We start from the raw sequence: 13,342 nt of genomic DNA, 5'->3' as shown, positions 1-13,342 counted from the left end.
TTGAGTGAAATTAGATGGTTTATCTGGGATTACTCTGCCAGCTAATGGCCCAAGGAAGAATGGTAGATTCATTTTCTGTCCTACCATTGATGTTGTGCTGTGGTGACAGGCAATGGGATTTTAGATATTCATTGCAGTCTTAGAGATTCCACCTCCTGTCTCTCCTGAGATTGTCTGGTGGAGGCTTCAGATTTGCCAAAAAAAATTGATTATTGCCAAGAGACTGAGCTGGGTGAGGAAGTTGGATGACGAGAACCCATGGCCTTCACAGGAAACTTCCAGCAGAGCAACCAGCATCTCTGCAAATACCTGATTTTCTATAGGGTGATCCTCTGTAAGGTGTTTTTTAAATGATCCAGACATTTAAGAGGGGGAAATATGATCCACAAATGGGACCACAGGTCCGGGGAGTCTCAGAGGTGTGTTTGTCATAACTATGTTCATGGTTAGCTAGAGGAGAAGAGAGAAGATGATTTAGAACAGAAAGAAAATTCCCCAGTGGCCGCTTCTTTGTTTGTTTAAGTACCACCAGCCATGCATCGTTGGACTGCAACCACTCTGTAAAGGCAAAAGACATAAAAATATGTGTCTTTTCTAAGAGTGTTTCTACTCTCTTTCATCTGGCAGCCTGCCCTAGTAATGTTTCCAAGGCAGAACGTCAATGGGAAGCTGAAAACTATCCAGAATTTGGGTTTTATACAATTCTAACATTTAGCATTCAATAAGATATATCAAAGGGCAAATGCTACCATAATTTTTTTAATACTGTGGATCCCACTGAAAAGAAAATAATTTTTCCCTGGGTAAAAAAAATCTTTCCAAACCCTGTTTCGCTGCAGCAGGAATTGCCATAATGGGACTGAAGCTGATTAAAATCTATAGCAGGTGACAGGTTTGAGAAGGAATAGTGTTTTCATAATTTAAACATAATAATGGAGAGTTTTTCTGCTTTGGATGCTAATATGTGTCAGCAGCAAGGTAAGAGATGTCTTGGAAAGTGCTTTTTCTGTACATGAAATGTATTGTAAGAAAACACGTTCCCCATGTTGCAAGAGAAAGATGGGCACTGAAATACCATTTACATTTATATATCACCTTTCATTCTGAAAGAGAAACAGCTGTTTAGAGATTACCCTGGATAGAGAAACCCCTTTACCCACCCCAGAAATGCAGTCACCCTCAAGAGAGGGATGTAGCAGGTGTTTAACAGTGTATGGCACAATAGTGTGAACAAAAACATTCTGCCAGGTGAAACATACTGGGGAGTTACATGCAGGCAAGGATCCTGTGTGCAGGCTAAAACTAAGCCTGGGGTTTGAATTAAGGAAAAATTGGATCCAGGTTGTGCTCACATTTTCAGCCTGTGAGTAAACATGGTAATGCTTAAATGCAGAGTCATTGATCTTATTTTATTTTACTCACATCCACTTTTTTCTGTGCAGCACGGTGAGTCTCCCCTCTCAAAAGAGAAGCTGCCAGGCTCTAACAATGAGAGCACCACTGAACCAGATGCTAGAAGTGGAGCAGTAGAATTCAAGATGTAATCAGGGACCATGTCACTGGAAAGGTCATCCACTTGCTACTCTGTGTTTCCTTCCACTTCCTTTTTCCCCTCTTTCATATCCCATTATATCTCCTTCTTAAATGGGTTCTTACTGCGTTTCATGGAGGTTGGCAGAAATTCTTTTTATAGCATTGAGTCACCTAAATTGGATGTCTGGGTATCTTCCTCATGTTGGGTACTCCCAGACAGGACAGACATGATGAAAAAGATCTGGTGCCTGGTCAACAGACACATCAGAACAGATGTTTTGAGCATTCATTGTGCTGGGTTGCTTAGGACAAAATCTTGCAGACCATGGTCTGTTGTTTAGGCCACCAGTATGTAGTTTTGCTGCTTCTTCTGTAGAGGTAAAGCACCAGATATTTGGAGCAGGATGTGAATTTCAGCTGGAAATAACAGATATTTCTTACAATAAAAGGCATCTGAGATGTTTTAGAATTATTTGTGTACATGATACTGCTTGGTATATTCCAAGCAATCCCATAAAAATCCTGCTGTATTAAAATGCCTGGCTAATGGCAAAGACAGTTTTATGCTCAGATAGCCTCTGGCTGCCTGGGACTAGTGAGGGCTGACTTGCAGGTGGGCATCAGGTTTTAGCCACATCTTTCTTTGTTCCCAGAACTGAGGACTGCAGGAACCTGACACAGTAACTTGCTGCTCCTACTTTTTATTCCCAAAGGAGATACTACTATTCTTCCACACATTGGAACACTGAAAGACAGATAAGAAGCTGCAGTTCTGAGAAGGTTCTGAAAGTTCTGAAAAGGATTGCAGTCAAATGGCAGCAATGTGATAAACTTGGCAATTTTTTCTTTTTATGTAATCAACTTTAATATCTCCTAAGTTAGTTGCCAGTTCCAGTAATGGAAAACTAATTTGCACTGATGTCCCAACTTTGTGGATCTTCATGTGTGCACACATTGAAATTCTCAGCAAACACCCATGTTGGAAATGACTTTTTAAAAGTCATAGAGAATCAATGGTGCAATCAGGAACAGACAGAAGCCCTGACTTATTTGTTACTTTCCTGGTGTGCTCTTAGCTGATGGATGCCTGCAACCTCAATTAACTCGTTCCCTATCCTAACCACTTTCTTCAGGGAGCTGCATATTTAGTCTTTCTTAACTCTGCTTTAGCACACAACAAATGTAATCAAATTCAAGCTACTATCTAGAAAAGGAAAGAATGAAATAAATGAAAATTACAGCTAGGACTCAATTTACAGTAATTTGTGATGTTAACTGCTGTGCTTACTGTCGTCCAAGATGTGGCCCTTGCTCCAAGAAATTGAAAGCTCTTTTTTTCAGCATTTTAGCTCTAGTAGGAATAAATATATCACCTGGATGTAAGGAGTTTTCAAATAGTTCAAGAATATTTATGGTTTTTAAATCCGGTTCTGGAAAGGTAGAATGCATGCAGCAAATAGGTGAAAGAAGTGTTAGAGCTTCTTCCCAATGTTCTTACCTTTCTTTAACCACAGATGGATGTTTCCTTGCTTTGACATAACTATGACAAATGACCCATAAAATGTCTGTTCATTCCCCTTATTGACATCACTACCTGCTCTGAAAATTATCTCTGGGGAGGGGGAGAGAGGAGGGAAAGGAGTCACAGCTCTTTTCAGCAGTAGACACAGCATTGGTGGTGGTGTGGTTGTCAGCATCACAAGTGACTGATCCAGAGCTAATAAAAGGGCAAAAATTCCTTCCCCCTTCTTCCCAGGAATTCTGGGCCCAATCACAATGATAAAATATCCTCTCTACAAAGGAAAGCTTTTATATTTTTCATGACAAACTGTGCCAAATTATGGTTGAAGCTTAATGCCTTCCCTAGTGGTAATGTCTGGGAGAAATTTCTGTGCTTTCAGTGATGAAGTGAGGTAATGAAACTCATGCCATGCAGTAGCTCTAAACCAAATTGGGGGTGGTAGGTAAACTGCTCTCTTTCTTGAATGCTACCTGCTATTTTCTGTTCAGCTAATGGTCAGGAATGTCCGTGACTATTATAGAAATGTCCTTATTTTTAATTCCTCCCATATAAAACTACAGAAATTTTGTCAGGCTGCATTTCTCATCTGTTCATGTGAGTGGGTTTGGGCTTGTTTTGTTTTCTCCACAGAAGTGCTGCTGCATCTTACAGACTAAAGTGAATTTTTACCCCAGCAACACCAAGGAGGCAATTTTGGATTTAATTCAAAATATGAAATATGAGTTTGTAGGAACAGAATGAGGATAGGAGTTTGAATGCTTTCTTGAGTCTCTCCAGCTCAAAAAACCTTAAAAAACTTGACAAGGAGGTAAATTACCAAATCTAGTCTGAAACAAACATTTGTTGCTACAAAAGTAACTACTACTTATATGATTTTAATTCTTACAAAATTTATTCTGCAATTTATTCTGCTCTTCCTCATTAACCCAATGATTAATGCCTTTCCAACACTACCAAATTAAACTTCCATTTGGCCAAAATTTCCACTGATGAATAGAGGACTGAGATCAGGAAAATTACTATGAAAAACACAGAATACATCTTAATATTGATGGTGATTGTTTATTATTAATGTTGTTGTTGTTTTGTTTTTATTATTATTATCCTGTGACATTAGGTCACTATAAAATTGCATGTGTCCTTGCTGTATTGAGAGATTCATGATTTATATGTGGGGTGTCTGACAACTGTAAAAGCAGATTAATCCACCTCTGGTTACTTGTTTTATTAGAAGAAGTGCTCAAGCTAATGTGAGGAGAGGTTATTTCTTTTACAGGTAAGAAGCATCAAGGAAGAACAGTCCCATTATAAGAGTGATAAACCAACTGTTTATCCTTTACAAGTACCATCTAACTGTAAATTGTACCTTTTTTCCTATGCTACACTGTTAAAGATGGAGGTAAGTGTTTAAGGATTACTCAGATGTGACTGACAGAAGCTTTCATTGCAGGTTGCAAAGCCATATGGTCAAAATGGCCAGAACACTTCTAGAACAGTTTCATTCAATGTTGAACAAACCCATCTGGCATGTGAGAGAGTCCTTAATGAGTGGTAACACCTGTAGCATGTATTGTTCAGTGTTGGTTTACAGTGGTAGGAGTCCTAAAAGTAGCCTATTGACAAACCTCCTCTTTGTAAGGGAAAAAAAAAAAAATCAGATCTTACTAGATTTTTCTTGTCTTTTTTTTTTTTTTTTTGCATGATGAATGTCTGAATGGTTTTGAAAGTTCTTTACTGGTAAGATAGCAGTTCTTCTTTCCTAAAACTCTAAGAAAACACTGATGGTTTTCTGGAAATCTTTGCTATGTGTTAATATAGAACACATTCCAGTAGTTGCCTCAGTGCCTGTGCACAGGAGATGTCAATGGGGGCCAGAGACACAGAATTCTTGCACAATGAGGGTTATCAACAGTGAGATGCTCATGCTGCAGAGGAGGAAGAAAAGTCTATTATTTTATTAGGTGAGATTTTCCTTTTCCCAGGTTAGCAATCTGTCATTTCCATAAAATACAGCAGTCAGACCAAGTGTCCAGTGTGTCATCTTGGAATATCAGTCTGCTCTAAGGCAACTCATGGGAAGAGGGAAGATCCTTTGTGGTCTCTCTAAGCAACTGGTAATAATTGCTTAATAAATGCTATAGGTACACTGAAGAGCATGCAAATAATGCTCCACAATCAGCAAAGAGTGCCTGAGCCATACCTGAAAACACAGTAATTCTCTGATGATGGCTTTCAGAAGGCACTGCTGCTGCCTGGGGTCCTCCTTTAACTGAGTTGAATTTTACTGCTAGTTAAAAGGTCTGGCTTTTCATTGCAATCCTTACATGCTGGAAGCCAGCACAGAGGATCCTGAAGTGTTCTATGACTTCACAAAGCAGGAGAACTACCACTGACTTGCAGAATATGTGCTTGCTTCTTTTCTGGACCAAATAAAATCATTTTTACACTTGTCAACCTCAAGCTGAAGGAGCTTTAGCAAGCTCACACCCAGCAAGGAAGGGGTAAAAATGGTAGGAAGAGCACGCAGATGGCCTGAGTGCAATCAGCTGCCACACTCAGAACTGTCCTTTCATCTTTGGTTTTCTGACGGTGGAAATTGTTGTCAGCAAACATCTACTAAACCTGAGTGTAGCAAATTGAGGGCCTTTTAATTTGTGAGGAAGAGAATGAGAAAAGGATCATGCTCTTCTCTTTTCAAACTCATGGATAGTACTGTGCTGCTGAGGCTGTGGGTCAGCTCTAGGGCAGTATGGGAGAGCTGGCTGTGGGCAGGATCTGCCAGTAAACTTTGGCCTAGGATCACTGCACATTTGTAACCTGTAATCACATCGTCAGCAGGGTATTAGACATGTTTGCTTTCATGATGCACTACCTTTCTTAGGCAATATACCATTTCTCAGTCGTGTGACTTTGTCTCCAAGGCAGCTGAAACTGGAGATTTACACAGTGATTCTGCAGAGGAGAGTAAATCAAAGAGGGAGAAGAAAAACTCAGGATTTCTCTGGCAGCTTGATGAAATGCTTGTTAAGACTAAAACTAAACTTATCTCATTGCCTGGTTGGTTTTACAGGCACTAGCAAAGTATAACCTCTTTCTCCATTTTGCTTAGTTTAGGTTTTCCTGGCAGTTCCCTCATTTCTGGTTGACCAAAATGTTGCTCCTGCTTGTTTTGTATCATGGAAGCACCTCTTCCATGTAGGCAGTAAAATAAATAGCAATTTTTGCATCTCACAGCATAGAATTCTTCTTGAAACAATATTTTTACAGTTAAATTTCACTTTGCTTGACTCTGCGAATATATCAGGTCTCCAAAATCAGGTGTGCATCTTACCAGTACTTTATAGAGAATCCTGAGGGATCCTGGTAGAGTTCAGGATGGAATTAGCCTCATTTTTTTACCTAAGCAATTAATAATTCATTTGGTGGTACTTACTGTGTATTCCTTCTAACCTCAAGATAGAAGTCAACATTTCTTTAAGGCTTCAGGCTGGCTTTCAAAATAGCTGCTACAATGATAATGCAGCCCTGTTAGTTAGGTCCTGGCTCCAGCAGTACACAGGGGTTTTTTCTCACCAAGTGGGACTTGAGCAGTTCTGGAGCAAGCTGGAGCTGGCTGCCCAGCAGGTAAGGGGTGGGCACATGCAGAGCAGTTGGAGCACACTGCAAAACTGCTGAAATACAATCTTCCCTGAAGGCAAAGTTAGCTGATTTTGGCACTGAATATTTCTAATCTGTTGCCTGAATTTTCTTTTTTATAGCACATCTTTTATCTGTTTTCTGAGGGAAAAAATAATATATGTAAAGTTGGTGGGGATCCAGTCTATCTTTCCAACCTGCATGAGAGATCACAATTTTTTTGCTGTTTACTTTTTTCAAAGAAAAATATTTTAAAATAGTGACTCTGACTTACAGGATGTAAAGTTTAAGATTAAACATGCAAGAAGCATCATACCCAGTACCCAGGTTGCTGCAAGTTAAGAGGAATGTGTTGGTTCATCCTGCAGAGAGGTGCAGGAGCCCTTGGGAAGTGTGGAGATCCCACAGCAAGTTCCTCGCTGCCACCACCAGGGGCCAAGCTTGGGACACCAGAGAGTGGTGGCTGGGCGAGTCCTCAGGGACTTCAGGCAGCCAGCATTGACTTAGATTTTATGGCATACGCTTTGGGATACGGCTTGGCACTGGTAAGCCAAGGGGTTGGTGAAGTGCAAAGCTGGCTGTAAGCATTGAGCTGCAGCTCAAGACATGCCTGCTTTGGGGTCTTCCAGGATCTGTAAATCTGTGCTACTTAAGAATTGGACTTGATGATCCTTGTGGTCCCTTCCAGTTCGGAATATTCGGTGATGCTGTTGGGCACAGCAGTAATGCTCAGTGGGACACACCCCCGGGTTTGATGCTACCTCCCTTCTGAAAACACTGGTCTCAAAGCACTTGCCAAAGCTTCCAGCTTGGTGGAGTCTGGCAGGCAGGAAGGAGGGGGAGAAGCACTGCAATCTCAAACCAGTCAACAAGCAGTTAAGGTCCAAAGGAGAGTACTTTAAAATCCAAGGTGAAAAAACATTGCAGTGCTGTATTACATGACTAATAAAGCAGACAAACATCATCAAACACCCACAATACATTTATAGGCTTTATTTTGAGTTTTGTAAAGCGGATTAGAGACATTTTATTCATTAAGGAGATAAAACCCCCTTTTCTGGAACTCAAGTGTTTTATTAAAAAGTTCGAGGTAGTGAAAGAACCATAAACAGAGCAGTGAAATGGTCAGAGAAAAAAAAAGTCAGTTGTGTAAACTGCATTAAAAAGAGCAAGGGCATTTCTTTTGCTTAAATCCCTTTTTAATGGATTAATGCATTATTTAAAAAAAGACAGATTATGTACAGGGATGGAAAAAAACCCATGAGCCTTTGAGTTCTTTCTTGTCTTTCTTTCCTACTTACTGCAATTTGTCTCCTGGTAGCATTTCGAGTGAGTGAGTGAGTGCCATAAAGAAGCACTCCTAAACTGGAGAAGCATCACTTGGATGAAAAACTTGATGTAAAGTCAAAGTGAGGGTGGGGAAAAGGGAAATAGAGCCTTGTGTTTAAAATGGGCATGATGGTTACAGGAAAGACTAATGTGAAATTGTAGAGCTTCAAGCAACCCCTTTTGTTTTGATGGCTAGTATGGGCAGGGCTACTGGGAATAACCTTGTTGTCTTATTATTTACTCCATTTCCATGTCATGTTTTCTCTCTTCTGCAGTTTCTTCCACTCTATCCCTCCCTTGCTCTGCAGTTTTTCTTTCCCTGACTGGCTGTCCTTCCCTCCTGTCTCTTTGGTTTCCGGTCTGTAGCACACCCTGCACTTTCCCTTCAGAAGCTGTCAGCCTTTTTCTGTTCTACTGCCTCCTCACCATCCACCCTCTCCATGGCATCTCTTTAGAATTATTTGCTGGTTTTGGAATAGGGCTTATAAAATAAATGACATTTATAACCTGAGCACATGAGTAATTTGCTAAAGGTCTTAATTACCTGCCAAAAAGAAAGCTAATCAGGAAGATTCACTAAGGATTAATTGTGCTGGGAAACCTGGGAAATTTTTTCCATTTTCTGCACCCAATTGGACCTTCCAAATGAACCAGTAGATGCCTTTTCAGCAGGCATGGGAAATTGTAGTTTAAAAGAGATTTGCGTTAGAAACAAGGCACCTTTTTTTTCTTTTATTCAACTGAGGGCACAGAGATATGTGCCTACAGCCATGTTACTGCTTTGAGAAGCATTTGTTGCAAAAGTTGCAGGACTGTCTGTAACACGTTGCAGCAGAGTTAGACCACGCACAGATTTTTGACAGCACACCCATGGGTTATGCCATACCAAGATATCCTTCCCCATGAATAGAATCTCTGAGCAACTACCGTCCTTAGAAGCTACTTTTGGGGAGCAGAGCAGGTAAGATGCAGATCCAAAATGACATTATAGGGCTTTCCTCAACCCATGAGCCCTGCAAGTGTGGATGTGACAGTCCTAACAAAAGATAGCACTGTAATTACTTCCCACGAACCCTTCTTGGTGAAGGATTTCATCCTCATTTCAGTGTTGAAACCATTTCCTTTCACATGCATGTTAAAAATAGATGGAAGCCAGGATATTGAGCTGGTGCCCTTGACAAGCAATTTTTAAATTTTTAACAGGGTAGTATTATTAATCATCGAGAAAGAGAGGATGAGCATGAGATTTCTGGAGTGTTTTCCTGCTCTACGGCACAGGCTCTTTCTGAACAAATCACTAAATCTCCTAGTCCCTGTATGACCATCCTTCAAAACGGAAATGAAGCATTCCCTTTTCCATTTTATGTGCCTTGTGTACTTAAGCTGTAAAGTTGTTGAAAAATACTCTGGCTATTGTCACTCCCTCATTGTGTACCTCACTTTTGCAGTGCAAAGGGGAAACTGAGTTAGAATAAGGAAAATCAAACCATCTGAATATTATTCCTTTTTTGCTTCACTTTTAATCTTCCTGTTAAAATGGTCTCAAGCCTTCCTCCTGAAGTCTGTGAATTTAAAAGAAAAGCACAGGCTCTCACAGCTCTCTCCAGTAAGGAGGAAAGACTCTGGTCCCTATGTAAACTGGAATTAAACCACAGAGATGACTGTTGATCATCCTGCTGCTTTTGCAAAGCAGGTTTATTTTTGCTATTTTTTGCAATTATTCCCAGGGTTCTTCTATTGCAGGTCACAAACATATGCCAGCTCAATGGTTCTTCAGTTTACTTTTGTCTTCCTGCAAGGTAACCATTCATCCATGGAGTAATTTCTTTAAATGAGGCATTTTAATCCAAATTGCCAGTTAATACCTGCAGGGTCAGCTTCCCTCCCAATCAGCTCTGGAAATTAAGGGAAGCTTCTAAACCTACTGTAAAGTTTTGCTTGCAGATATTCTGAAGGATTTTTGAAACACTGAGAAAAATTAGTAAGACAAGCTCTGAACCTTCAGACAAAATGCAAAACTGTAGGGGGAAAAAAAAGTCAAGTGTCAAATTAACTTTGTGTCCCAGTCTCTCAGGTTGTGTGGGTCTGGGTTCAGTTCTGAAGGACTCTGTAAGCAAAAATGAGGCTGGAGTCTCACTGCACTGCACTTGTTCATTGATGTAGAGTGAGCAGTGTTATGCTGTTCTGTGCTTCTTCCTCTTGAACTGATTCTCCCATTGTTATCTGCAGTGCTGTAAAGCTGAATGACCACTCCACTTCTAATTTTGTGTGTATATAAAGGCAACTACTGTAGTCTCCAGTTAAACTTGAAGGGAACAGGGCAAGGATCTGTCAGATTATGTCTGTGCAAGGGTATTTCCTTTGAAAACCTAAGGCAGACAGTCAGAACGCTACCCAAGCAGCCTTCCATATCAAAGTACCTATGGAATTTGAGGGGAAACTACACCCTGTGTACACCCTGTGTATTTACATAGCTTTGACTTATTAGTAAATACTAATGGATCCTAAGTGCACAAAAAAAATCTCAACTAGAAAAATCATGCTGGTCTTCTATTACATCTTCCACTGGAGTTGCAACTGAATCAATAGGTTCCTCTCCGAAAATCAGAATGTAGGGTCATTAGAGCCAAGTCTGATAATTCTTCTAGATGGTGGTGGCTGTCCCTATGCAGTATTGAAGGAGAAGAAAAGCATATGGACACAAGCCAAGCTCAAATAAACTAGCTAAATCCATGTCCTACCTCTGTTGGATCTATTGGCTTCTGTAACCTGCAAATTGGAGAGAAGGCTTCTGAACTTTTTAAGGTTTTAAGCTTGCAGTCCCACAAAAATCCTGTCCATTCCCCCTGCTATTTCCCACTCTGTACAACCTCTTCTGCATGCCTGCAGATGCAGTTTAGCAGCCAGCTAAATTAAAGCACTAATACAGAGAAGAATTAAACAAGAAAAACAACACCTTTAATTAAAAACACTGTAAGTTACCAACCAGTGCTGTAAAATTAAAAATGTCATTAATTTTAATTGTTCCCTAGTCATTCATTCATGGCTTGTTCCTTTTAGCTTTATTATTAAAGGAAAAATATAGCTACCTGTTGATAAGCACTGCATAGTCTAAAGACTTTCTACACCCTTAGATGGAGGGGATTTAAATCTGCTTATATTTTCTTATAAATAGTACAAACCATGTCACAATGCTGTTCCATTTATTGGATGCAACCTTTAAGCAATCTGTCCATAACTGCACTAGAAAATGTTCAGAGCAATTTGCCAGGCACCTATGTGGACAATAAGTATCCTGAATAACATGATTGTTGTATTCTGAGCACCAGTAATGAGCAGAGCACTGAGTGTTCCTGCTTTTAAAGCAAAATGTAATTGTTTCTGGAATACTTGCATTTGAAAAAACATCTGAGTGTTTTTACTGATGATAAATTATTATTATTATGTTTTGACTTTGAAATTGTGCAATTATATAACGCAACTGTGAGGAAGAAATGGGTTAAAGGGAATTGTAATTACACTCGATTTTGAAAAAAATCTCATAGTATGTTTCCTGTCAGCCCAATTAATTTAGCTGCAGTTGTACAAATTCTGCTTTCTAAGATGGCATTTAGGCTCAGGGTGGTTAAGAGCTGATTGTAGTTGTGCTTAGGGTTTTGCACAATATAGAAGTGCTGCTTAACCCATTCAAACTTTCACAGAGATTTCAGCAGGTTCTGGCTTTGGTTCACTCTTTTTCTCCTCTACAAATATAATTTCACTTACAGTACCTGTGCAGATGATTGAGACAGCCCACTCTGATATATATGATTCAATCAGTCCAAATTAAAATCTACCATCCCTTGTTGGGTGTCTTCTCCAGCAGCTCTAGCTGATGATGGCTAGTAGAGACTTCTTAATTGCCCTCTTTTAAGCCTTCCTTACTATATTTTACTGTGAAAAATACCAATGTCCTGCCTTTTATTTAAACTTTAATTAGACATAATTTGATATTGGTTACTTCTAGAACCTGCAGGTTCTTATTCTGTAAGATCTTAAAGATATGGCCTGCTGTGTGCCTCCTAATAATTGACATGCTTTCTTCTAAGTTCTGCCCTTCTCTTTGTATTTTTGTTTGCTACAACACCATTAGCTTTGTTCTCAACAAATATATTATTCCCTAAACTGCTGCTGCAAATTTTTTTCTGTCCAATCCATCAGCTGAGTATGTTCTATTCCCCTTTGCATCCTGATTCCATCTTCCCTAGGCTGCAGTTCCTATGTGGCTTTCAGAGATCCTCTCTGCACCCATCCAGTGCTTAAAGTCCGGTTCTTACTTCAGAATAATCATTAGTCCACATATTAGATTTCTAAACAAGTACTTCATACCTTCTGCTATCAGCAGGCCTTGGGAGGAATCCCTCATAATCTTCTGCTGTTCTGCCTCATTATTTGCCTTCAGGTGCTTCTTTCAAGCCAGTGATGCGCTGTGTGTTGGAAATGGCAAGATCCATTTTCACCTGGGGGCAAGCTACACATTTACCTCTCGAGGTGGCATGAGCACAGGCAGTTCCCATGGTTCAGCTAATGTGCTGGAAATCTCCCCTCCAGCTTTTCTCACAGTAACTTGCTCATGAACCACACCACCAAGCTTCACCTGTCAGCTTCACGTTTGCTTTGAGCGAGGCTGATTTCTCTTGCTCTCCCTCAGTTCACACACTGCAGTAGAATATTAAACTGAAAGGAGCTTTCTGTGCAGTTAATTGTTGTGCCATAATGTTTCTTTTCAATTTTTATCATAAAATTTTTTCTCCAAATAAAACCTTAAAGGGAAAGGCACAAAGCCCAAATGCTGTCAATTGCTGAAGCAAGGAGTCTGTAGTGAAGCTTCTGCTTAACAAAGTGGAAAATAAGAAAGCATGTTTTATTCCATCATTTATTAAAATTAAGGGAATGAGGGCCTCATTTGCTTAAAAATTGTCTATTAGTATTCACCTGGTGGCAAGCAGCCTTAATCTCACACCATTAAAGAAAACAGAAGCTCATTAAATAGTAATTCTTTTTAATAGTGACAGGAGCTTGGGTTTGAGCAGCACTGCTCTAAGTTCCCATGTAAATTGTTCATGATGATCACCAATGAGAGAATTTTTTGTACCTCTCCCCATTCCCAAGAGCTTTCATTCCATCTGTAATCACTTATGAATGCCAGACAGGGAAAGAACCTTGCATCAAGGGAAAGAAAGGGAAAGACTTTCACTGTCAGACTTATGATGTTACAAAGCAGGAAAGAAGCCATTAGATACAAAGCAGAGGAAGTAATTCTTGAACAAGGGAGGAGTGTTC

The sequence above is a fragment of the Aphelocoma coerulescens genome, chromosome 6, assembly GCF_041296385.1.
Source record: "Aphelocoma coerulescens isolate FSJ_1873_10779 chromosome 6, UR_Acoe_1.0, whole genome shotgun sequence".
NCBI lineage: Eukaryota > Metazoa > Chordata > Aves > Passeriformes > Corvidae > Aphelocoma > Aphelocoma coerulescens.
Note: the sequence above shows the minus strand (reverse complement) of the source record.